The following is a 25,884-nucleotide window of genomic DNA, read 5'->3' on the forward strand; positions in this document are numbered from 1 at the left end:
GAAATAAAAGGGAACAAAATCGAAGTCTCATTCATATCAATTTGTAATTTGATTTTGAAACTTCTATGCATACTCTATACTCTATTATATTTCTATTTCATCTATTGATTTCTTTTTTCTTCGGAAAATCTCTTAATTTGTTTGTATAAATATGGGAAAGTGAAAGTCAAAAAATTTCTATCCCTATCAACATACTCATTTCAATTTATAACACGTTCCTTTCAAATGAAGGGTCTTCCATTGAGCGCTAGTCATCTTTAAATTTGAATGAAACAAAGTGTTTGTGAGATATCATAAATTTTTTTTATCCGTCTGAAAGAACTATTGATGCCATATTGTGTGGGATATAACATCGTTCAAATATCCGCCATGTCCGCCATGGGGTTTGTGGTTTATTCGCATACATTTGCGACTTGAGAAAATCCCACAAGAAAATGTCTAACGGGGTCAAATCGCACGATATTGGTGGCCAGTTCACATCACCTCCACGATTGTTACCATGCCATCGAATGGCTTGTGCAGAATATCCGTTGTGGTATCGTTGATGTCCAGATAATCCAATTCAGGCCAAAAAAGGTGGTAATTATTGAGCTATAGTGCACACCGTTGACAGTGATGACCTGGACAACATCGTTCTAAAAGTAATACGGATCAACACCGCCGCCAGCCCGAAATCCACACCAAACAGTGATTTTTCGGGATGCACTGGACGCTCTTAGATCTCATGTGAATAATAGATATCGTCTCAAATTTGGCAATTTTGTTTGTTCACGTATATTCGAAGTAACCTGTATTGTGAATACCTAAAGCTATCGGCATCTCAAAGGTAAAAAAAAACAATACAGACAAATAATGCCGCTGCGAACTAGTCCATGTGGACTGAAGAATTTGCGGTTCGTATTAGATAATTTTTACTAACAAAGTTTTATGATTGGCTGAAGAGCCATAAAATTAAATTTGAAGTCATGTTAAGGTGACGAATAGAATGAGTTGTGTCGTCAATGTTCAATCCAGAAACTGGTCGCAATTTGAGTGTTGAAATTCAGTATTGGTGCAGTTATAATTACTTGAAATTTTTGTTATCTGTTTGAAATGTGGCGTCCCAGGACAAGTACTAATAGTACTAACGAGTGTGATAACAACGCAGACTTTTTCCTGTGTAGTAATTCCAATAGCGATGGTGAACAATGCGAAAAAGAGATACCAGTGAATTAAATTCGGATGCATTCGAATATTGACACATAGAGAGTATGTTTCAATGTATATAAGAATCTACATCTCAAGTTTGGTTTCGAAGGAAACAAACTATTACAAGCAACGTCAGATTTGACCGAAATTCCTTTCTCAACTGTAGGAAAATAGCCAAAAATAAACCTTATGAACGAAAGAAGCGATGTGATGCAGGATTACCAAAACCTCTAGATGTTCATCTAGTAAAATCATTGAAAAAAACAATATACGACTGTCACAAAAAGAATGAAATTTCTACAACTGAAATCTTAAGGAGGAAATTGAATAATTCCGGCCATAACGTGAGCTGATGTGACAAAACTCTTCAGAATTGGAAAAAAAAACTAGGATTCAGATTCAAAATAATGAACAAATGTCAAGCAGTTATGGAAAGCAGAAGAATAGTGGAATTGCGTACAAAATACCCAGAACAAATAACTAAATATAGACAAGAACAACGGAAAATTTTCTATTTGGATGAAACTTGGTATGACACTCACGACACAGTTACGAAAGGGTGAACTGATGGTACGAGAATGTGTACGCCTAACATGCCTGCAAACAAAGGATCGCGACTTATCATTGTGCACTGCGGAGGAAGTGGAGGATGGGCTCCAAATTCTTTCAAATTATGTGGAAAAAAACTTGAGGACTGCAATGTTGACTATCATTGGAACATGAAAGCTAATATTTTTGAGGAATGGTTTGAAAATACTTCGATCTCAAATTTGAATATGTAATAGTGAAATAGTGTAATGTTTCTTGACAACGTTTCCTATTATTCGCGACAGCTCATCAAAGTACCGAATAGAAATTCGAGGAAAGATGAAATACAAAGTTTTTTATTTGATGACAATTTGTATTTTGAAAATAACTTTACCAAAAACCAAGCACTTAAAGTTTCACAGACAAAAACATTTGAAAAATTATATGCCCTTGAGAGTATTGCTGAATAGTATGGACACACCATACTGAGACATTCCCCCTTTTTTTGTGTTTTCAATCGCATCGAGTTGATTTGGGAAAATTGAAACAAAGCATCAGGCGTAAAAATAATTTTCCAAAATTTGATAAGAAGGTACTAGAGCTAGTTAAAGAAGAAGTATTCAATATTACTGAAGAATACTGGCAGAAATGAATCAAAAAAGTAGTTTTAGTTGAAAAAGACTATATGGAGATTGGACGTTACCAATTGTTAAAGTTGGAAAGTCCTTATGATATATGTGATATTTTGTATCGTTGCCTGTGAAGCCGAAAACACAATACATAATATAACTTTGTTACCGATTTTTAAGAACCAAATTGAATATGACCCCCAATAATTCAGTATGGGTTATATATTTTACTCACAACTACGTATTCGTGGACTTTAAAGGAAAATGAGAAACTTGTGAGTAATGAAAAAATACTTGGGGCATATCATTTTTGCTGTGACAGAAAAAACTAGCTGTAGCTTCGCTTACAAGTGATTGGATATTCGCTATGGGTGAACTGTCCAATTCATATTATTTTTTACAGATCAATTCCAGGTTAATATGTGGCTGTAGTTTATATTTTTTAACTATATTTCAATTCTAGGTTTTCGATTCCGAATTCCATACATGCGAAGTCACGGGCAGCAGCTAAATTGATTCAAACCGACCGAACAAATGTATCCCCTCGTCCCGTTTATCCCACAGCTATATCTCTAAATCGATTCCACTTAGCCTTGTATTTCTGCAGTACAGTTCCCCTGATGATGACTATCCGAAATCCAATTTTTTCGGAGCTAATTGAAAGTCCCGCGCTGACACGATATCATTCGAAACAAACAATGGATAACTTGGTTTGCATAAGCCCAGTTAAACGGGGCAGCTCATCAGACAAAAATTCCACCCACCCGAGGACATTTTTCCTCGCAAAGTTTCAACATCTATGCATATTTAATGTGAGACGCAGCCCTTATAACGCGGGTGTTTGTTTTTCCTTACTTCTGTCTTCTTCATCCCTCGTTTCACTTCGAAACGATGTTTGATTCTTTCCCCGCTTCTAATCCAGTTTTCCTCGTAATATACTGGTGTTCGTCAACAAATTCACTGCATAATGCGGGTTTTTGGAAACTCTCCACGTTACATTTTCCGATAATGATAGACATGGAATTACTCGGTGTTTGAAGGAAATTCAATATTGACTGACTCCTTCGTTTCTGCTAAGGATGAGGGTGGATGGGCCAGTCTTCGAAGGCTCTTATAATTTACCTAGTATATAAGAGGAGAAGACTATTCTGTAAAATACATTTTCAGAAAAAAATGTTCGGGCTTTTCCTCACGGCGATGATTTTTTTCACTGAAATCGCTGAAATGTAATGAATCTGAAGCCGCCCCTGACCCATACGCCAGCCAATTCATCGAATAAATGCATGAATCACCGCGACAAAATGCAGTTTGAAACCGCCGTGAAAATTCTAGACGAGTACCGAACAGACCACAGAATTCTACGATGGATCTTTACCGATATAAAAGGCCGGCTTTTCGCCAAGAGAGGGTAGTTGAATTCAGAAAGTGAATCGAGCAGTTAAACAAGGAATTCGAATAGTGTCATCACACGTCAAAAGGTAAGACCTCGTTAGTCCTACGCTCGCACAACAGATTTTTTTTTAACAGAAATTAGGCGTTAGTTGCTAAGTGTTGAATATAAATCAGTTTGTGATAATAAAATAGTGTTAAAAATGAATTTGTTTAAGACAGTAAATTCTTTTAATTCGTTACAATTCGTGATCAGAAGTGGATTTGTAAAATACATCTGTACTTATTTGTTCGCGCAGAGAGATTAGTGATTCGTTGTTTCGCGAAGTGGACAGTACCGGACTACGGAAATATAAACTGATAGACCTTTTTCGCGAAAAATAGACTTCTGAGAGTAAATATGTGTTTTCGGTCTCGATTAAAATAAGTGGACATATACAGTTTTGTGGAAAATAGACAATAAGAGACAAAAAGTGTTCGAGGAAAGTGCGCCTATTGGACTTGAGAGTAGCCAAAGTGAAGAATGAATCGGAGAAGGGGGTTCTAGATTGTTCTGGAAAGAAATCAGTACTCCAGAAAAGACTATGGGATAACTTGACTGAATCAGGAGAAGATCCCAAAACATATTTATTCGTAGTTTCTGTGGGTGATTTGAGTTCAATAATGAGCAAACTCGATGAGAATGCCAAATCGCTGAAAGATGAACTTCAACAAGCTTTGGTAAGTCAGGAGGAGAAGCTTCTGGAAGTTTGGAAGACAAGCTTCGCAAAATTTCGGTGGGTTTAGAAATGAACTTCAACAAAATTTGAAGTGTCTGGGGGAGAATGAACACGGAAGTAGAGTGAATCAATGGCGGAGTTCAGGCAGAAATCAGCAAGATGAAGGAAACGATTAGCATTTTGCAAAACCAAATCGTTAATTCTGCCTACACCACAGAAACCGTAACCGAAAACTCAATTCCGGAATGGAGTTCCAACATGGAAGATCCTCAAAAGGCAAGGAAATATGTCAAAGTCAGATTTGAACCAGGAAATCTCTCAATGAAGCCGCCTCAGTTCGACGGAAAAACTCCTTGGGCAAATTACCGCCGACAATTCGAAGCTGCGGCCAGAGAGAATGGATGGAATGCAGGAGAAAAAGTGGTAGCATTAAAACTGGCGTTGCGTGGGGAGGCAACAAATATTTTACAAAGCCTCACGGCCCAAGAACAGAAAGACTATGACCAACTTATTAGGCATCTTGAGCTACGGTATGGGCAGGCCTAGCTAGAGCACATTTACCATTCACAGCTGAAGAACCGCTGCCAGAAATCAGGAAAATATCTACAGGAATTTGAAGCCGATATTGCTCGATTGGTTCTTTTGGCATATCCTGCAACATCGGAAAATGTAATGGAGTGGTTAGTAGTTCAGGCATTCTTAGACGGATTTCGCGATCAAGAAACGAGGCAGGCCTTGACACTAGCTCATCCCAAACATCTCGCGGATGCACTTGGAAGCGCTCTAGAGTTTGAGGCTGCAAAGAAGTGTTGCCTGAGAGAAAAGAAATAAGATGCTGGAACTGTGGGAAAATGGGGCATGTGCGTAGCAAATGTCCAGCATTCAAAGGACCAACAACAAATCAGGAAAACTACAGGGGGTTGATGAAAAGGGGCAATCGTCGGCCTATACCCAGCAAGCCCCTGTTATGTTGCCATTCCCCAACGACAAGACAAAGGTGTTTTCGTAGACCGACTCATCAACAACGAGCGTTGCACCAGGCTGCTAGATACAGGTGCGACGAGAACCATTCTTGGGCCAACCTTTCCCAAAACACCAGCAAGAATTGAACCTTCAAGTTGGAAGCTACGCACCGCAACAGGTGAGCCAGCCACTGTTCTTGGGAGATTACCAATTGAATTGGTGTTGGGCAGCACTAAATTGAACCATCGTGCACTAGTGGCGGACATCGAGGACGATGCGATGATTGGAATAATAATAATAATAATAATATTTATTTACAAAAGAACAGTTTTTACATGATTATAGAATATGGAAAGTATTACATTGTAAACAAATATTTCAGAAATATATTTTCCCATATAGGCTCTTGATATATTTTTTTTATATATATGGACATAATGAACTCCAAAGGATTCGAGCTGAACTTTCTAGACGGCGTCCTACGGGTCAGCGGAGAAGAGCTGGTGTTTCATAGAAGAAGCGGAGAGCTCATCAGGGTTCTGTTGGCTGAAGACGTGTGTGTACCTGAGAGGGCAGAAATCATCCTGGAGGCTCGCTTGGACGGAAGTGCGAGCAGCTGAATGGTGGTAATGGTACATGATGAGAAAATTGGACGAGGAATCGCACTGGGAAAGACCCTGTTGCGTGTTGATGAAGTTGTGCCAGGGTCATGAATGTCTACTACTTTCCCGTGACCTTCAAGAAAGGAACAATGCTGGGACACTGTTTGTCCATTTCCTCTGTGATACGAGTTTTGCAGTTGGGTTAGCCAAGCCAACCACTTGACTAAAGAGTTGGAGGAAGTTGATTTACATTACCTCCAAGGACATACCACCAATTCACCGATCAAAATTGAGGAAATACCAGGAAATCTTCGATATTGGAGAAGCAAAGGCAGCAGAACGAATGTGGTTCAGCATAGAATCGACACTGGGAATGCTCGACCAACCCGACAATCAGCTAGAAGACTCCCTCTTGCCAAAAAATAAGAGGCAGACGAGGTAGTCGGCGATATGGAAAAAAAAGGAGTCGTCGAACCTTCTGACAGCCCCTGGTCTTCCCCAGTCGTATTAGTGAAGAAAAAGGACGGCTTGATAAGGTTCTGCGTGGATTATCGCCGACTGAATAACATGACGAAGAAAGACAGCTACCCTCTTCCAAGAATCGACGACACCCTAGACATGCTAGACGGCTCAACGATTTTCTCGACTTTGGATTTGAAGAGTGGATATTGGTGAGTCATGTATATATTCGATAAACTTGCTGGCGTATGGGTCAGGAATGGATTCAGATTCGTTAAAAAAAGTTTGTGATGATGTCAAAAAATATATTAATATCTACTCTAGAAGAGGCGAATTGAAATTCCCATTTCAGTCTGTTCAAAGAATAAAGTGAATTTGAATCAATTTCTATTTTGTCTCCTTCAAAGTAATCCCCCTCAACGTTTTTGCAAAGAATTGTGTATAATAACGAAATATCTGATTTAATACAAATTGAAAACAGTGTTCCTCAAGGTTCAATATTGGGCCCTCTCTTGTTCGTTTTATACACATATACATTTCATAGTCACTGCAATTTGCAACCATGCATTGATATGCCGACGATACTCGGCTGTACATGTAATTCGACGGGAATACAATTAACGAGACCCTATGGCAAATTGATATCAATCTCGATATGTTATTGTCCTTGTCAACTAAATATTGCCTATCTGTTAATCCATCTGAATCTAATTGCATGCTCTTTGGTAGAACAGAGGCAAGAAATCGTTGTTTTGACCTCATATATATTGTATTGAATGGAACAGAACTTTCCTTGGAAGGAGTTACAAAAAACTTGGGTATATATCTTGACGACAGTCTCCGTTTAAAAACACACATTTCGCAAATTCTGAAACGGGGTTATACAAATTTGAAAATGATATATTCCAACAGAGCATTTCTGAATTGAAAAAGTTAAATTATACTCTGCAAAATGACAAATACGCAGATGTGGTGTATGGTCAGGGAATTTTGAAAAGTGACTGTTTAAGAGTCCAAAAGCTTCAGAATGCATGCATCAGCCTCATTACGGGTTCGAGGAAACGAGAACACATTTTCCATCTGTTCGTGGATGTGGGTTGGTTGAATATGGAATCCAGACGAAAATTTCATTCTGCAACTTTTTTTCAAAAACTTGAAACAAAAACACCCTCTTATCTTTTCGAAAAAATATCCATACACCATCTTAACTTGAGATTCCGGAAACATTTAATAATACCACAACATAAAACTTCTCTATTTCGCGGATCTTTCGCTTACTATATTGCCTATTTATATAATCGGATACCCATTGAATATAAACCTCTGCCATTGGGAAGCTTCAAATGAAAAATAAAAAATATTTTCTTAGAATAAATATATCCAACTAATCGAATTATTATGTGTGATTGATGACTTGCTTACTTCATGGTAATTCATGATCACTTAAATAAAATGAATAAAAAACACTTTTGTCTAAATACTACTAATATATTTTATTCATACGACCAGTTTCGGGTTTGATCCCATTATCATTGGGATAATGGGATCAAACCCGAAACCGGTCGTATCAATAAAATCTACCAGTGGTAGGTATTCAGACAAAATCTTTGAATTATATTTCGGAAGAATTTGACTGGGCTATATTCCCCAAAAGTTTTATTGAATTTGTTATTATTATTGTCAAATTGTACTTGAAACAAATTCCAATAATAAACTCCACTGATATATCGATTATAGATTATAGACAGTTCGAACTATATACTATAGACAATCGACTCTTCGATTTGTTGAATATGGGCAATTGACAGTTTGAAGAGACCATACAATATACAGGGTTTCAGTTTTCAAACTTCCCACCCTTAATATCTTCCTTCTAGTAAGCAATATGAGGAATCGAAATAACAGGTCAATTTTTTATTATCAAGGGGACACTTTCAAGGACTTTTTGTAGCCCTAGGAGGGGACAAGTGGCACATCATTTTGATTGGCTTTCAATTCTGCTTCCAATAGTACCCTGATTTATTATTTTTCAATTCAGAACAGGCAAATTCTGATTGAATGGGTAAGTTTGGAACGATATTTTTCGGCAGATGCTCGTCAAAAAATAATAAGTCAGGGCACAATTGGAAGCAGAATTGAACGCCACTTAAATTCCCTACCCATTCAACATTCCAAGGAAGATATTAGGGGTGGAAAGTTTTCAAAGTGACACCCTGTATAGTTTTAGTTTTCATAAGATCTGTCTTTCTTCCGTGGTCTTCGAAAATATAGAAAAAACTTCTGATTGACAAATCCTTTCGATCCAAAGCGACGGTAACGGCCCGCATACACCTTAAGCCGCCGTCGCTAGTTGCTAAATTGCCCGAAGTTTGTCTGTTCTTACGACTAGGGAACTCACCTAAATGTAGCAGGAGAAGCAGTAGGAAACACGAAACAACAAAATCCGCCGAAAGTTTACGCGAAACAGCCGAGTTAATCGGCAAACAGTGTCCTGTGCTCATTAGGGAAAAGTTGCTGCTTCCTGCGAACCGTCAACTCAGTGCATTATTCACTTTTATAGGATTACGCGAGGGACCGTACTTGCCCAAACGGCGATGTCTGAATTATATATTATTCACCAGGCACACCCTCTTCTTTACATAAAACTCTTGGATCTGGAAGTTTTGCCGAGCTCCGTTTCATGGACGATGGCCTGATTATTATTTATGAGGCGATGTCCGCTTGCTCGAGGAAAACCTTTTCTTCAGGGGACCAATTTGAGGCCTGAAACAAAAAGAAACAGTTAGCAAGACATTCGTACGAGGGTGGTGATGTAATCAAGGGTCCCGTGTGGTCGTTTTAAACTTTGTCGAACTCATTACTTGTTTCTTTGAATTTTGGAAACTGACACTATTTTAAATGAATAATGAGGGATTCAATTTCGCTTGAAGAGAAAAAAATAAATAATTTTATCAAGGAGGGATGAATACACATATTTCGAATATGATTCAAATGAATCGTCACTACCTTTTTTCTATATGGTAGAGCAAATATCTGCTGGAAAACAGCTACTTTGTTCAACAATGGTAATGTCTACTACGGGCGACATTACAGACGTATAGGATTTGATTTTCAAAACAATACAAAACATTTGAAAAAATTGATGGAATCTTCATTGAAATCGATAGAACGATCAATATAATTTAATGTTTGAAGATGATTTCATGCAAACGTTATCTGCGCAAGGTCCAATTTTGGCACACTCTCTCTAACATATCGACCGGTATTTCACGTATAAATGCTTCAATATTGGCTTCCAGAGCATCAGTCGTTGCTGGTTTATCCCTGTAGAAATGAGCCTTGATACGACCCCACAAAAAATAATCCAATCACACAATCTAGGCGGCCAATTGACGGGCCCCAAACGTGAGATGAACTGTTCACCGGAGGCGGCTCTTAAATGGGCCATTGTTTCGCGTTCTGTGTAGCATGTGGCACCGTCTTGTTGCAACCACATATCAGGCATGTCAAATTTTTCCATTTTGGGCAACAAAAAGTCCTCAATCATCACACGGTAGCGCTTGCCATTCACAGTAACGTTCCAGCCATTGTCGTCTTTGAAGAAGTACGGCCCGATGATGCCACCGACCCATAATCCACACCAAACAGTGACTTTTTCGGGATGTATCGGTAGTTCTTGCAATGCTTTTGACTGGTCTTCACTCCAGATGCGGCAATTTTGCTTTTTAACGTATTCATTCAACCAGAAATGAGCCTCGTCACTGAACACAATTTTTCGATAAAAGTATGGATCTTCCTCCAACTCTGCCAGCGTCCATTCACCAAATGTTAGACGTTGTGGGAGGTCGTGTGGCTTCATTTCTTGCACCAGCTCTATCTTCAAAATGTTTCACGTAATGGAGTTAAAGAGACCCAATTGCTGCGAACGGCGGCGAATCGACATTTCACGTTCATCACGAACACTGGCAGATACAGCTGCAATTTTTCTTCGGTCCTCACTCTACGTATGGGTGTTGGTGGTTTAATGTCCAATAATGTAAACTGGGTTCGAAATTTAATCACAAGCTTCCGAATAGCTTCCTCAGTAGGCCGACGAAACTGCCCGTAAATTGGAAGAAGTGCACGATGCACTTTCTTCAACGGGCATACATTCTGATAATGAAATCAATGATTTGCAAGCGTTGTTCATTCGTAAGTCGATTCTTGGTTAAATTATAGACCAAACTGAACAAGTTTGACAATGACACAAGACACGATTCATGCGTGATCTGTCAAAAACAGTGTTGCCAAAAAGATACCAGCAAAAAAATCACTCATATATAGAGAGGTATAGTCTATCCATTCCCAATTGGAACGGCAATAAAAAGATGATCAAAGTCATAAACATTTATTGCCTGTGGCCCCTAGTTGCCCAGATAATTAGTAAACGTTTTATCAAATGTAGTTGAGGAGTAAAGGCTCGGCTGGCTGGACTGGCTGAATACTAATTTTTTGTCGTTTCACAATATTTCTTTATCAGTGCCGTGTATTCGTGGGGTTAGGTGAGGTAGTGAGTGGTTTTGCAAACCGATTTTTGAATACTTTCTCTAGAAAACAATTACCCTAACACCAAACTGATATTTTTGCACTCGACGCGCGTTTGGCTAACAAGGTTAGCATCTTCAAGAGAAGCAAATTGATACTGAATCTAAAGACAAGGGTTAGCCGTTTATATACCTAAATATACAAATCAATTTGTTAACAGTAGATATGGCTTTCTGGAGACCTTTTGAAACAAATGATAACATTACGTGTGAGGAATCTGTGTCAATCGACAGGGATCCGGAATTTGAAAATAAGGACTAACATGTTTAAGTTCAGCGAGTAATTTTAAATATTCATGAATGCTTGAAGAAGGAAAACTGTCACACTTCACAGAATGCTATTGTGAATAGAATATGCGAGTTAACGAAACTATCTCGTTCGACAGTTCTTCGAGTCATTAAAATAGGGGATATCATTGACCATGCAATGAAACGGAAACAAAGGAATAAAAAATTCGCAAACGTTGATGGTGCTACAAAAGATGTGCTTCGGCGAACATTTTATGGTATATACCAAAAAAATGAAGTACCAACCTTGGAAATGATTTGGTATAAATTACTCGACTATCTCGATTACAATTACAAATCTTTAGAAACTCTACGAGGTGTCTTATTGTCTTGTGGTTTCAAATATAAAAAATTGAACAAACGGATGGTCATAATAGAATTGACAAGCAGTGTTCAACTCCGACAAGAATTTTTGAGGCGAATGAAAAGCTACCAACAATACAGCAGACATATAATCTACCTCGACGAAACTTGGTTTGACACCCATGATGTTGTCAAATATGGCTGGGTAGACGAAACCAAGTATTGTGCTTTGAACACACCTTCTTCAAGGGGAAAATGTGTTATAATTTTGCATGCCGGGAATGAAAGTGGTTTCGTACCTAACGCTTTGCTTCTGTCGGCCAAAAATATAAAAGATTCGTCTGCTGATTACCACGAAGATCTGACTGCGGCTTTATTCGAAACCTGGTTCAGTGAGTAGCTTCTCCCAAATATTCCTCCAAACTCGGTTATTGTTATGGATAACGCTTCGTATCATTCTCGGTTATTGACTACAATACCAAACAATAACACAAAAAAGCAGATATTGTTGATTTCATGCGAAATCATGACATGGAAATACCCGAAAAGATTCCAATGAAAAAAGTATTGCTGGCCACCATAAAACAACGTAATTTCAAAAATGAGTATATTATTGATTTGATGTGTGAAACACGTGGTCATATTCCCTCACGTTTGCCTCCATACTATTGTGTGTTCAATCCAATTGAAATGTTTTGGGCCACAAAGAAAGAAAGCTTGCGGAAATGTAATCAGTCACCGACTTTGAATGCTGTGGTGCTTGACAATATAAGGCGAATGGTGAATGAATTAGGTAATAGTGATGTGTGGAAGAACTGTGTGGCCCACGTGATAAAAGAAGAAAACGAATATTATGTGCAAAGTTCCATAAATCCGATCGTTATTCAACCCGATGATGATTCCACCTCATCCGAATATAGGGAAAAAAAATTTGATTTTTCTAGCAATTTTGTTGGCCTCTATTATTTTGTTAATATATGTTTGACGAGAATTCGGTGTGATTATTTGTGTTTTTATTGTATTTTAGAGTTTTAGACTCGGAAATCAACTACCTTAAATTTCGAAGTTTTTCATAATTACCCATGGTGGAAAAATTCAGTTGAGATAAATTTTTTATGGGGTGATCAATTGCTATGATTGTAAGAATAAGTAACTGAAAAATTACCACTGGAAAATAATATGCCGACGCCTATGTGGGCATATTATTTATTGCTGTTCCAATTGGTATTGGAAATACTATAACACCACATGTATCGATGATTTCCATTCATTACCAACAAACATTATTTTGGCTGTCGGAGAATTTCAGTTATGTCCTTTAATGATACAAAAGAAACAGACTCATTGAATTCCAAACAATATTCATTACATAACAAAGTTGCGTTCTATCATTTTGTGTTTCATGATCATTTCAATTTTTGTGAGAGAATGATTTTGGATTTCTATATATGATGGAATCGGCCGATACTTGATGAAAATCCATAACTAACGTATTCCAAAAACACTTTATTGTGAGATTTTGACTAAATTGTTTTACAAAAACGCAACACGTGTTTCGCCATACAATGGCTTCATCTGGCGTGTCTTTCAACTAATTCTACACATTCAATACTAAATATATATATATATATAGTTTATGGAGTAACTGAAATCAAAGTACCTGTAAACGAAGTACCTGAATTTTAAGTAGCCCCACATATGTGGGGGAACCAAACAGGAATATTGCCCGTTTTTTGAAGAAAGAAGGCGTAAACGTAGCTTATAGAACGAATAATAACCTAAGTAAATTTATTAAAAACAATAAGGACAAAACTTTGGTGTCGGATAGATCAGGAGTATATAAGCTGACTTGTGGCTCTTGTCCAAAACTGTATATTGGCCAAACAGGAAGAACATTTTTCCAACGAATTAAAGAACATAGGAGTAGTTTCGTAAATAGAAAGACCAATTCCACATTTGCAAACCATCTTTTAGCAGAAGGACATGAGTTCAATCATGAGTACGAGGTGTTACATTTAGAAGAGAAGAGTTTGAAACTTAATCTTCTAGAATGTTTAGAAATCAATAGATTCAGGAATTCGGGTAATTTACTGAATGATCAATTAGAACTCAATAACTCTCCGTTACTGAATATATTTTTTCAAATGTGAAAATGAAACAGGAAAACTCAGGAAAAATATCAGATACTTAAAATTCAGGTACTTCGTATACAGGTACTTTGATTTCAGGTACTTCATAAAATATATATATATTTAGTATTGAATGTGTAGAATTAGTTGAAAGACACGCCAGATGAAGCCATTGTATGGCGAAACACGTGTTGCGTTTTTGTAAAACAATTTAGTGAAAATCTCACAATAAAGTGTTTTTGGAATACGTTTGGATTTCTACTTTTCCATCTTTACCCAAAATGAATAATGAAAAATTGTAGGAATCTTTCAGAAAAAAAAAGGAAGTAATTTCAGAAATGAACTCTTCAGAAAGATGTGCAGATTACGCAAATGAGTAAATTTCAGACACAAACTGGAAGAGAAAACCCTCTCGAAACAAATACTTCAATATTTTTTTCCAATTCGTTACTATTGTGATGTACTGAATGTTTATATATTGTATACCCACTATCTCTCACAGTTAAATGGGTTATTTTTTGGATTCAGTTAATTAGGTAATGAAAAAAATTCAATATAAACATTCAATTACAAGGAAAATATTTTCGAAACGAATACTTTCAATAGGAAGATTGAATTATATAAAAAACACTTTTTTATATTCGGTTCATACTTCAAGATTCCTATAGCTGGGATCAAATCAAATAATCGAATGAATGTTATTTCGTACTGTTTTTGATGACATGAGTGGGTAGATTTGTACTCATTCGTGATATGAAGTCGTAATTTTATGAATAAATTGAGTACTGCATGCTGTGATGTAATTCAGATTGATGCTGAAGAGGCATTGAAGCAAGTGTCCTATTCCGAAACATCGGATGTCTGCCGTTATTAATGACACTGTTTCACATGGGTGAAATTTTACCTCTTCTATATACTATATTTTCCAGCAATACTGTGAATGATATTGTCAAATATGGAAAATAATCATGAAATAATCAAAATTCATTTGAGCGAATACACGAATTGAAAGATGTTCCAACCTGAACTTCAATATTGTAAAACAAAAATACTCAGTACTCAGCATTCCATCTTTTAATATTCCATGTTCATAGACGTCGAAATTGATACGATCACAGGATATAGAAATATAAAACAATCTCCAAATACGCAAACTTTGCACATATTGCATACTGAGCATTTCACCTCAGTACAGTGACCGAATGATAGTTGCAATGTCAGCGTATAAGAGACAGTATTGAGAAATCCATTCAGAATCTATTGATTTTCAGAAAAGGTTCCAGCAATGCAGCACATATTCATTTCTTCGATCCTGCTGGGTGGCAGTATAATGTGGGTTTTTGGTGATTCATTGTATTTTTTAATAACATTTTAGTGTACGTTTATTCCTGAAGTATTATCCCCATTTTGTTACAATAAATATTCAATTAAGTTTTTAAATGAGTTCTTTCATTATTTGGATTGAATGATGAATGGGTGAAACAGCGAATAAAATCCTCTCGTTAATAAGCCAAGCAAGTACTGAATTGCGACAATATCGCATTCAATTCCATAACGAAGTTCAAGACCACAAACTGAAGTTGTTTCGAAAGTTTTTTTTCTGTTATTTGTTACGAGAGGGGTTTTTCTGCCTGTTCGTGTCTGAAAGTTACTACTTTGCATGATCGACACATTTCTGTAGAGAAAACATTTTTGAAATTATTTACTTCCTTCCTTTTTTTTGTTCAATGATGCAGAAGTAGAAAGTTAAAGAACTTTTTTTTTCATAAAACTGACCTCTCTCCAACTCTTCCTTGTCAATTCAATTAGGATAAAATTGAAATAATTCTTTCCGTGTTGGATCATGAAAAATTTATTTCAAACTTTGTGGAAATTTTTTTTATGTCCATCGATAAGATTTCAATGAAACAAATCAAAATTATTTGTAGAAGTTGCTATATCACCTGACAGTAGGTGGATTATGAGGCAAAATGAATTTATAATATCGTCTTTCGATACATCATGAAATAATGAACAACGATCAAAATATTTTTAATGAACCAACTAATGGAAAAAAATATCATTATGTTATCAGTGACAAATAGAGAAAAGTATGCGCTAAGCCACAATAACTGAATATTTAGTAAGATGTCAAATCGGTTGAACCAGCTGGCCAATCCATGGTTTTTTTTTCAATGCCTGTATTGAAACAATGAATCAAATTTGTATTATGGAATATAACTGAATTTGATTTGATTTTTGCGAAAGCAAGTGATAATTTCTTTCCTGAATAGACATACTGCCTTTTTCCACATCTTTTTCATGACACTCATTTCAACAATTTTGCTCCCTGTATTAGTTTCTACAATTTACTTGCTGAATATGTCATATTCTTCTGGACATAGTTTGGATTGCCCATAAAATATCTGCTAGGTGACTCGCATTGAATATGATGATTTCTCTGGTTAAACAGCCCTATTTTGTTCAGAGGTTCCTCTATATAGATAGTGTCTGATACGTAGCCCTGTAATCGTTCTGAGCTGATCCCTGCTTTTTTAGTGACTTCCTCTTCTTAGACGGTTCTTTTGAAGAGGTTTTTCCATTTGTGTCCCTGGATAGTGCTGTTCCAGCCTTCAGGTTCCATTCCGTTGTTGATTTCCAGGTGTCGTTTCACTAAGGCAATGTCCACCTCTGCCAGTTGACTCCGTGTATTTTGGATTCTTTTTCGTAGAAAATCTCGTTCACTGTTTAAATAGATCTGATTCGCCTGAGTTGATCAGATAATTCGCTTCAGCTTTAGAAATGATAATATGATATTTGTGTCTCGATAGATATATAAGGACGTCAACGTTTCAAGTGAGTGTGCCTCACTTCTTCTACCTTTGTCCAGTTCCAAACTACGACGGTCTGCTAACCCGAACACTGAAAATCTCAGCCGCGAAAGCCTTGACCAATTTATTCGATATGTTTTGTCTGAACCGATCCATTCCCACTCCGCCCGCTATCACAAAATGTAAGCAGCTGTTGTAGTGGTTATAATTGCTCCAAACATGCAAGTCTTTGCACCCTGCTGAGTTCCTTAAAATCAGTCATTTGTTTCATCTTTGGCCACTAGACCATAGATGCATATTTCATCATAGGTTTGATCATCATACTGTAGAGTCAATGCATCACGTCTGGTTTCAGTTTTTATGTAGACGCATCTGCTCAAAATCAAAACTTCCTCAGCTTCTCTTCTCATTTTTTCTGCTGGTCGATTCCAGGTCAACCTTGGATATGATGTCACTTCCAGACGCCTAACTTTTTTCGGAAGATGTCAAAACTCGAAGTTTCATAGCTCCCAAACTTTTTGTATTGTTTCATTTGGTTGGTGCTACTTTTATCGATTTCGTTGAATTTCTGGTAGTACTTGGTCCATCTACATGAATCCTTCCAATATATCATTCTATTAGCCCTGGATTGAGTCGTCCTTTATGGTTCAGAAAAAGTAGTAGTTTGTCCGTTGGAAGGTTTCACAGAAATAGAAAAAGCCCTTTTCAAGGACAACTATATACTACTCGGGTCACTATATTTCTTCTATTATGACTGTATACCAATCTGTGCTCATGCAGTATGTCCACCTGCAACTTGTGTCGTTGACCCCTCTTATGCTCGACGTTTCGATGATCAAATGCCCTTTATATTCAAAAAAACAGATGAGAGCACTTTTTGTTTTTCAACCATGTTCTGCTTTGTTCGTGTTTTCTGAAAACCATGTCATGTGAGTTGTCTCCTTGTTTGTTCATTTTTTGATTGATGAGTTCAGTAGTAATTGGACAGAACACGATATCACCTTTCTTCGCGAATGCTCGTTATTGTTCTAGTATTATTCTTCCGAAACTAAGCAAAAGGAATTTATATAACTATTTTTTCTATGACTCTCCGAATTGATTCCGAAGTTTTCCTCGTGAAAATATAGTGTGTGTTAGTTATAGACAGAGAACAATGTGAAATAAGTGAACTGAATTCAAAAATTTCTAAATGAAAATACTTGGAATGATAATCGAGTGAAAATTCAAAGAGATAGTGGGACATTGATTACTCATCCAATAGTAGCCTGTTTCCAAGATCTGAATTCATTCAAGTATAATAATTAATCGACATCACAATGGCTTTCAGAAGTAACCGAATAGACAAAGGTATTATATTGATCCGGTAATCCGATTACCTCACACTTGTATACTCTATAAAGAAAAATTAGCACATGATGATCCTCTTTACCGTGTAATTCATTCAAGTCATTATAACTATTGAAAACAGAAAAATTGAGAATATGTGACTCTGAAGATGAAAGAATCTTACAGGTGTGGCTACTCCTGCCGTTTTTTTACATATTGATTCACAATTTGACAATTTGGCAATCCACTGTGCAAATTAATGATTTTTTCACCAAAACTCAAAACGATTTGGGGTGAATTACACCGCAAAATTTGTTTTTATCACAATTTAATAAAAAATCAGTATTTTTCCACACTCTCTTATTTATATGCAGTTGCTGCATTTCTTGATATTGAAGGAGCATTTGACAATGCACTACCTGAATCTACAGGATCATCCTGTGTTAGGAATCACACGTTAAAAGGTAAGACCTCGTTAGTCCTCAGCTCGCACAAGTTTCTCAACTTCTGAGAGTTGTCGTTCGTATGGGGGCGACAGCTGATTAACGGAAAAACATATTTTAAACATATTTTAAGATATCCCTGGCTAGGAAAGGCATATAGAATCGACCATAACTGACTGGATCTGTCATGCCGGTTGACAGAACTGCAACTAATACTCTTCAAGGCAAGACCATTACCTTCAGGGTCACCAGAGGCTGCCCTCAAAATGGGGTACTATTTCTCCTTTTGTGGTCACTCCTGATGGAAAGTCTGCTTGATGCCATCGATAGAAGAAAACTAGATCTACAAGTTTATGCGCATGACCTTGTCATCTTGGCAAGGTTCACGTCGAGAAACATAGCTTGTAATATTTTCCAAAGCACGACTGACAGCAGCAAACAGAAAAGGAGAAAATTTGACAATTTATCGCCACTATTCCCCAATGGTGCCCTTGATGAAAAACTCATCTGGAACGCTTATTTGGAAAAAGTTTTACACAAAGCCAGATTATCCCTCTGAAGAATTTGTGAAATTTGGGGTTCAGGGCCCAAACAGGGGTTCAGGGCATTCATGTGATGATTGTCACACCAATGACCAATTATGAAGCAATTGCCTGGCTCACAGAGACAGACTTGTCTGGCCATCAGTGGTGCCACCAGTACCACACCGTCAGCGGCTATGGAGATCCCCCTAAATCTATCTACTCTCCACATTTTTCTGCAGAGAGACCTTTGCATATTGACAGTTGTACAAATCAATTCAATGCAGAGTACAACAGACTGCTCGTTGACACTGATTGACTAAGCATTCTAGAAATGACCTCTGACAGCCAACTGTAAACTACGAACTGCCTTATAAAATACCGTTTCTGAATAGAGAGTACTGGATCTTTCGAAAGGAGGAAATATCAAGAGCAAATAGTTGTTGGATCATAGATGGAATAAAAACACCTTCAGCAACGTCTAAATTGGTACCAATTTGCCAAAAACGACTTTCTTTGATAGGAAGACTCAACACATTGTCTCTGTTCTGGATTCCTGATCATACTGGCCTGGAAAGACTGCTGACTCCCTACCAAAGGAGGGTGATGCAAGCAGCTCCATCTGATCAGCATTTGTAATTGACATCGCGTTACGCGTTGCCAAACAAATATTGAACACCTGGCAGAATCTTCCAGAATTGGCTCACTCCAAGGCGTTCATTCACCCTCCGAAGCTTGATACCAAGCAGGTATGGTAACAGTACGGCAGAGCCGTACTGTTACCATCTAACCTGAAAAACCACTCACCATACAAACTATTCGGCTAATCGCTGGATTCAATTGGTCGAGTGTGAATAGGTGTGAGCCACAATAAACCCTTGCGGGTTTCGGTGAAGTGTTGAATAGACCCACTCACTTTTGACTCAACCTGAACTAATCTCTCATTCATATCCATTTTATTAAAAACGATATATGCAGGGTTGGTAAAGAGAAATTTCAAGTTTTCATTAGAAACTGCATGTACATTTTGAAAAAATGGCAACGGATCTCTCTACTTTTGATCAAATCGGGACATATTTTTCAATATTCTTGACTTCTCCTTAACAGCTGTCACTCGAAGACTATTGAGGAACGTCTTGGAGCAGATTGGTTATTTTTTTTTTACATTCCTTCATTCTTTATTTTTCGTTTTCATTTCTCTTAGATTCTCAAATTTTTGTTGTATTCTGTTGATCATTTCAAGATTATTTTTCATTTCAGTTCAAAATATTTCTATGGAAGAAAAAATAAAATTGAAATGAATAGGTAGAATATCAATTTCAATTATAATGAGCAATAAAACGTAAAATTCAGTGCTTTATCATTCGATTTTTCTCTTTTTTTTTTCCAAATGGAGAAGATCCTGAGATGGTCTATCATTTATTGATAATAATATACATCAAAAGTAACAGAAGCATAACAATAAATTGAGCTTCTATAACAGTCTATTATTGCTCAATGTTTCTTTCGATTACCGTGGCATAGTGTATCAGAAGTTCTGTCCACATGGTCGCATGGTCAAAAGAGAGTATTATCTTGAAGGTATGAGCCGCTTGCAAAAAACAATACGAAGAACACGTCCGGTATTGTGGAAAAACAATTCAAGGTTTTTGCATCACGATGATCACCTGCTCGCTCGTCATTACTTGGTCATAATTTTTAGCCAAATACAAAACCGTTATCATGCCTTAGACACCGTATTCACCATATTTGCCCCCCTGCGATTTTTTCTGTTCTTTAGGTTGGAGTGAAGAGCGGCATTTTGCGACGATTGAGGAGATAGAATCCGAATCGCTGAGAGAAATTACTTTTGAGCAGACAAAATAGAAATTGATGAATGGTCAATTTATAACGCAGCATATTTTTTGAACAGACATTGTATTCTCTGGTTTGGTGAATTTTTATGGCATTTTGAATTCTATTGCATAGGATTCCTTTTATACTTATATCTAGATTCCTCTTGTTGGTTGCATGTCAATTTTTGTAATCTCCTGAATAGTTGAAACTCTGAGTTTTAATATTCCTGCAAATTATATTGAGTTCAAACTTATTATATTTTTCATTGTATAGAATGAAGCTCCTCTTCAGTTTTTCACCTTGCAGGTAGCTGCATTCATTTCACAACAAGGAAAATAATTCATTATAAATTATATTACCTGCGAGTTATGACTGAATGAATAAAAATAGAAGTTTTTTGAAAAAAGTTCTCTGTGAAGGTGTAACAAAGCAACCTGAAGCGCATCGCACTCTTTGTCCATTGTAAATTAATTCCGTTCCTGATTTTAATTTAAAATCACACAAAGGACTTTCCAGGTGATCTAAATATTACTTGGAAAAAATAATAATCACCCCAGCACACTGGGATGATTCAATAAAAGATGATTGCCTTAGTAATTACGTCATGGTTCAGGTCACTTTGTGATCTCCGGCATTAACCGATGAAGGGAAAATCGAAGGCGGCGCGGCATTGGAATAAAACACATTCCGAATAATCATTATTCAGTGTTGGAAATATTTATTGGGAAAAATTCATTGGGAATTCAGTGAGAATGGAAACAGTTTCTGAAGCGTTATATTGAAATGAATCTTCAACAAGGGTAATTCTTACTGATGTACTGTACTCGAAATTAATAATAGTAGAGATGTCCAGGGTATTTCCCAATGGAATGCTAACTCGTTACTTGATGAAAATTAATAACAGCATCCATGATTATGACTACACTATTTTCTCACTGTAAATTTTATTCAAGACCCGTTTCATTACAGGGTAGTTCTATCACTTGGACTGATACATTGAACTATTCTACAGTGTGTTTTATATAACATCAGATGAGTACAAAACTTCATTAGAGCAATCAATCCTAAAGTAACTGACAGATTTTGAAATTAAAATTCAATATTACTTATAGCAAAACACCTCGATAGGAAGACTTAACAGATTGTTTCTGGTCTGGATTCCTGGCCATACTGGCCTGGAAGGCAATGAAGCTGCTGATTTCCTTTCAAAGGATCGTGCTGCAAGCAGCTTCATCGAACCAGAACTTGTCATTAGTATCGCTTTATGCTTTGCCAAACAAAGATTGAACATCTGGCAAGAAGATTTATGGACTTGTGGCAAAATCTTTCAAGATCGACTCACTCCAAGGCGTTTATCTACCCTACGAAGCTTGATATCAAACAGTTGTTGGGCTACAGTAGGGATGAACTACGATGTCTGAAAGGCCTTATTTCTGGTCACTATCATTTGAATCATCATATGCAGAGACTCGGACTGTCGGAAGACAGTGTGATGAGACAGCAGAGCACATACTTTGTGCCTGCCCCGCTGGAGACTGAATCATGTTTTTGGAGTTCGGCAGAGCCGTACTCTTAACATCTGACCTGAAAGACGACTCACCATACAAACTAATTGGCTTCGTTGAGAAGCTGGGTTGACTTGGTCGAGTGTGGATAGGTGTAAGCCACAATAAACTCCTACGGATTGCGACGGAGGGTCGAATAGACCCACTCACTTTGGACCTAACCTAACCTAAACTAATTGCTACTTTCGCACAGGCACTGCGCATTTCAACGGTGAAAGTTTCTCTGAAATCAAAATGAATATACTCATTTTGATTCATTCAAATACTTCACCTACCTGAAAGTAACTGAAAACTCCAATAGAAATTCACACACTCAGAGTATGAAGAATGATAACACAACACAACAAAAAAATATTTTTTGAATGTTTCCTACACTAAATTAGTCAATTTCTACTAATTTTGGGGTGATGAAAACGAAAATAACAATGAAAAATTTTTATTAGCTCTGGTTTTTGAGATACACAGTACTTAATCTTAAAGAGTAGTTATACTATACGTGAAAAGTGAAAGTACATAAAACAATATTGTTATGTTTCTTTTAGAATATTTTAAGTACAAAATTAATAAAAAAAACATTATTCTTAGTGTTTTGACAATAAAAGAAGTTTGTACCACCAAATTTCAATTAAGTCCATCCGATTCATTGTAAGATCGCTGTCGTTTAGCTTGTCTTTTATAAAACACTTCTGGAGCATCCCTAAACACAGACCAGCAGTAGTCTGCAAGCATTGCTTCATTTCAACGGCCCTGATATCTCTGTTCCATTAAGGCAATGTCTTGATGGAATCTTTCTCCATGTTCGTCACTCACAGCTCCACAGTTTTGTGGGTAGAAATTAAGATGAGAGTGAAGAAAATTTTTAAGGACATGTTGCATCCAAGTTGGTGGTAAGCTTGAAGAAGCTCTTTAACCTATGCTGTGAAGTTATCATCTCTTTTGTTATCTTAAAACCCATGTACAACCCCCTTAAAGGCTTCCCAGGCTCTTTTTTCATTTCCTGTTAAAATCATGTCAAAAGCAGGATCATTTACGATTTCACGGATTTGAGGCCCAATAAAGATGCCTTCCTTGACTTTAGCATCACTCAACCTGGGAAACTTTGCTCTCAAGTACTTAAAAGCTTGTCCTTCCTGGTCCATGGCCTTCACAAAGTTTTTCATTAGTCCCAACTTAATATGTAATGGGGGACGGAGAACATCCTTAGGATCTACAAGAGGCTCGTAAACTACATTTTTCTCATTAGGGTTTAGGTCTCGTGTAGGCCAGTTCATTTTTTTATAGTGAGATTTTCTATCCCGACTGTCCCACAGACACAAAAAACAACAGTACTTGGTGAACCCTAATTGCATTCCTAGGAGTATAGCAATGACTTTCAGATCACCACAGATGTGCCACTTGTGTTGTTCATATTTGATTGATTGGAGAAGTGTTTTCATATTTATATACGTTTCCTTCATGTGAACTGCATGACCTATAGGAATAGAGGGTAGCTGATTTCCATTATGCAGAAGTACAGCTTTCAAGCTTAGTTTTGAAGAGTCTATAAACAGTCTCCATTCAGATGGAGTGTGATCCAAATTCAAGCAGTCCATCAAACCATTAACATCAGAACAAACTAGGAGGTTTTCTTTTTTCTCAAAAAAAGGAAGCAAATCTTTTTGACGCTGTCTCTACTGAGATATTTTCACATCATGTTTTAGAAGATTCCACTGTTGTAGTCTTGACCCTAACAGCTCAGCCTTTTCCTTAGACAAACGAAGATCTCTTATAAGGTCACTCAACTCTGCTTGACTAATTCTGTGCGGATCACTAGACCTATCGCTTACCTCAAAATCAGGGCCATAGGATGTAGAAGGATGGGTTGCTCCTTCTAAACAGTCTTCATCACCTCCCTCTAAAATTTCAAAGTTTTGGGGTGGAGAAGGGACTGGCAAATTGTCTGAGTGTGGTACAGGCCGAAGAGCAGATGGGAGATTAGGGTATTTAACCGTTCCTCTTTTCTTCATAGATAAACCTTGCTTAATGGGAGGAGTTAAGCAGAAATAACAGTCGTCTGTATGATTGGTAGGCTCACGCCAAACCATAGGTACTGCAAAAGCCATTGCCCGGTTTTTATTTTTCAGCCACTCTCGCAATATGACGGAACAAGAATTACAACATATATGAGGAGCCCATGATTTATCTTGGTCCCCAACTATCACACCAAAATAATGTTCATAGGCTGTCTTAACGATAGGTGTCATTTTACGTTTCTGAGCCTTAAATGTTATTTCACCACATATATAGCAAAAGCTATCGACAGAATTCACACACTTTCGAGGCATTTCAGATCAGCACTTAAATTAATTTAAAAATCAACTTCACACGATAATTTCAATAGCAACCAGGTGCGTACAATTGACAAACTCACATAGGTTATGTTTACTACTTAAGAACAGCTGATGAGAGGGGTGTTATGTAAACAAACATGTGTACCAACTGTTGGTGATGAAATATTTCATTTGTTGAAAACTCAATATACATATATATATATATATATATATATATATATATATATATATATATATATATATATATAATATAATGATACTATATCTTGAAAACAAGAGCTAATATATAATTTTTATGGTCACTTTCGGTTTTAACACGTGGAAATACATTAAAATCATCTAATTTCAACCCCGAAACAAAAACTTTGTTGTGTTGTGTAATATGGGTTGGACTTTCAAGATAAACTATATTCTCAATGTTTTCAACTTCCTCAACCAAAAAAGTATGAAATGCACGTTTCAATCAACTTCTTGACATCAACAGGAGATGACAACAATTTATGATTATTTTCACATAGATTTGGTATCTTGTAGGTGAGTAGCTCAAAATATGTAATGAACACTAATGCACTAATTTCAGAACCAATAAAATGATTGTGTCAAATTGTTTTGTTATCAGATGAATGAAATAGTTTGTATTTTTAACAGGTGATGATCGACTGTATTGTCAAACATGCGCCAAACAAACTGACTGTTATGAGGAAACAAGTTGTCACCTCACAAACCACAAGAGGGGACTAAATCATCTGTCGGTAACAAATAAGACAGATGGGTATCCGCGGCTAAGCTAAACAGTGGAGACGGGAGTGGGTTAAACAACTTAGCAAATTTCAAATAGATCTTAATGGGCGCCAGGTAAATTTAATCCTCCAGATACCCTAAGTAACTCACAATATCAATAACTTACCAATTAATATTGGAAATAAAAGATAAAAATCCCCAATATGATTTATTCAGTAATCCTAACTTACATGGATTAACCAACAACGCTTCTAAGACAACAATGCAATATTCACACTACTACGCGATGTTCAAATGTCCATACAAGAGCGGGGTGTATCTAACCACGAATTCAATCAGCCATAAATTACGGTAGTAACGACGCTCAAAAAAAACTACAATACGTCGAGTAAAACTACCACGAAAATTGAGTAGGTGAAATCGTAAATACTAGTATCGGATGGTAAGACAAACTCGTTTGCGTCGCGTGAGCTCAGGCGTAGGCGCATCGGTGTCAATCAGCAATCGTGAAAGGAAGAATATACCTCAATTT

At 37.0% G+C, this 25,884-nt stretch overlaps 1 pseudogene; it reads right to left on the reverse strand.

Moving 5' to 3' along the window:
- The window catches only part of LOC141485289 (uncharacterized), a 223,159-nt pseudogene that overhangs the window by 132,480 nt on the left and 64,795 nt on the right, over positions 1 to 25,884 (reverse strand).

This window comes from Leptinotarsa decemlineata, unplaced genomic scaffold (genome assembly GCF_025532065.1).
Source record: "Leptinotarsa decemlineata unplaced genomic scaffold, Ldec_3_MD MMD2_tig00026314_RagTag_RagTag, whole genome shotgun sequence".
NCBI classification, from domain to species: domain Eukaryota; kingdom Metazoa; phylum Arthropoda; class Insecta; order Coleoptera; family Chrysomelidae; genus Leptinotarsa; species Leptinotarsa decemlineata.